This window comes from Palaemon carinicauda, chromosome 2 (assembly GCF_036898095.1).
Source record: "Palaemon carinicauda isolate YSFRI2023 chromosome 2, ASM3689809v2, whole genome shotgun sequence".
Classification (NCBI taxonomy): Eukaryota; Metazoa; Arthropoda; class Malacostraca; order Decapoda; family Palaemonidae; genus Palaemon; species Palaemon carinicauda.
The window spans coordinates 195,487,536-195,490,035 of record NC_090726.1 but is presented as its reverse complement, the minus strand read 5'-3'; the positions used below and the strand labels follow the sequence as shown (position 1 = coordinate 195,490,035).

Below are 2,500 nucleotides of genomic sequence, written 5' to 3'. Positions count from 1 at the left end.
TATCATTATGAATATAATCAAGTAATGGTTCTCAGTGTTATTATAATGAATATAATCAAGTAATGGTTCTCAGTGTTATTATTATGAATATAATCAAGTAATGGTTCTCAGTGTTATGATTATGAATATAATCAAGTAATGGTTCTCAGTGTTATGATTATGAATATAATCAAGTAATGGTTCTCAGTGTTATTATTATGAATATAATCAAGTAATGGTTCTCAGTGTTATTACTATGAATATATTCAAGTAATGGTTCTCAGTGTTATCATTATGAATATAATCAAGTAATGGTTCTCAGTGTTATTACTATGAATATAATCAAGTAATGGTTCTCAGTGTTATGATTATGAATATAATCAAGTAATGGTTCTCAGTGTTATGATTATGAATATAATCAAGTAGTGGTTCTCAGTGTTATGATTATGAATATAATCAAGTAATGGTTCTCAGTGTTATGATTATGAATATAATCAAGTAATGGTTCTCAGTGTTATGATTATGAATATAATCAAGTAATGGTTCTCAGTGTTATTATTATGAATATAATCAAGTAATGGTTCTCAGTGTTATTACTATGAATATATTCAAGTAATGTTTCTCAGTGTTATCATTATGAATATAATCAAGTAATGGTTCTCAGTGTTATGATTATGAATATAATCAAGTAATGGTTCTCAGTGTTATGATTATGAATATAATCAAGTAATGGTTCTCAGTGTTATTACTATGAATATAATCAAGTAATGGTTCTCAGTGTTATGATTATGAATATAATCAAGTAATGGTTCTCAGTGTTATTATTATGAATATAATCAAGTAATGGTTCTCAGTGTTATTACTATGAATATATTCAAGTAATGTTTCTCAGTGTTATCATTATGAATATAATCAAGTAATGGTTCTCAGTGTTATTACTATGAATATAATCAAGTAATGGTTCTCAGTGTTATGATTATGAATATAATCAAGTAATGGTTCTCAGTGTTATGATTATGAATATAATCAAGTAATGGTTCTCAGTGTTATGATTATGAATATAATCAAGTAATGGTTCTCAGTGTTATGATTATGAATATAATCAAGTAATGGTTCTCAGTGTTATGATTATGAATATAATCAAGTAATGGTTCTCAGTGTTATGATTATGAATATAATCAAGTAATGGTTCTCAGTGTTATTATTATGAATATAATCAAGTAATGGTTCTCAGTGTTATTACTATGAATATATTCAAGTAATGTTTCTCAGTGTTATCATTATGAATATAATCAAGTAATGGTTCTCAGTGTTATTACTATGAATATAATCAAGTAATGGTTCTCAGTGTTATTATTATGAATATAATCAAGTAATGTTTCTCAGTGTTATGATTATGAATATAATCAAGTAATGGTTCTCAGTGTTATTACTATGAATATATTCAAGTAATGGTTCTCAGTGTTATTATTATGAATATAATCAAGTAATGTTTCTCAGTGTTATTATTAAGAATATAATCAAGTAATGGTTCCCAGTGTTATTATTATGAATATAATCAAGTAATGTTTCTCAGTGTTATGATTATGAATATAATCAAGTAATGGTTCCCAGTGTTATGATTATGAATATAATCAAGTAATGGTTCTCAGTGTTATTACTATGAATATAATCAAGTAATGTTTCTCAGTGTTATGATTATGAATATAATCAAGTAATGGTTCTCATTGTTATGATTATGATTCAAGTAATGTTTCTCAGTGTTATGATTATGAATATAATCAAGTAATAGTTCTCAATGTTATGATTATGAATTTAATCAAGTAATAGTTCTCAATGTTATGATTATGAATTTAATCAAGTAATGGTTCTCAGTGTTATAACTATGAATATATTTAAGTAATGTTTCTCAGTGTTATTATTATGAATATAATCAAGTAATGTTGCTCAGTGTTATTACTATGGATATCATCATCATCATTATCACCATAATCCACTGCACAACAAAGCCTTCAGACATTTCCTTCTACTTGCGTCTGTTTTTGGTTTTTCTGTGCCAGTTTACGCCCGCAAACTTCCTTAGTTCGTCAATCCACCTTCTTTTCCTCCTTTCCCTGCTCTTACAAATTCTAGGGACCCACTCAGTTATTCTTAATGCCCATCTATTGTCTGTCATTCTCATTATATTTCCTGCTCATGTCCATTTCTTTTTCTTACATAAATGACACGATAAATTACGTGAATGAATAGCTATCTACAAGAATATTATTATTAAAAAGGAAAATTCTGCTTTAAGACTGTTGAAAATAGAAAGCTAATAATTCATGCATGAAAGATCTATTTTAATGCTGTTACTGTTCTTAAAACATGTTATTTTAATTGTTCATTACTGCTCTTATAGATTATTCATTTCCTTGTTTTGCTTTCCGCGCTGGGCTATTTTTCCCTGTTGGAGCCCTTGGGCTTATAGCATCCTCCTCTTCCAAGTAGGGTTGTAGCTTAGCTAGTAATGATATCAAGT

At 27.5% G+C, this 2,500-nt stretch overlaps 1 protein-coding gene across 1 annotated transcript in view; it reads left to right on the top strand.

The window, feature by feature from the left end:
• The window catches only part of LOC137622802 (uncharacterized), a 15,217-nt gene that overhangs the window by 1,316 nt on the left and 11,401 nt on the right, over positions 1-2,500 (top strand). The gene's annotated exons all lie outside the window — the stretch shown is intronic.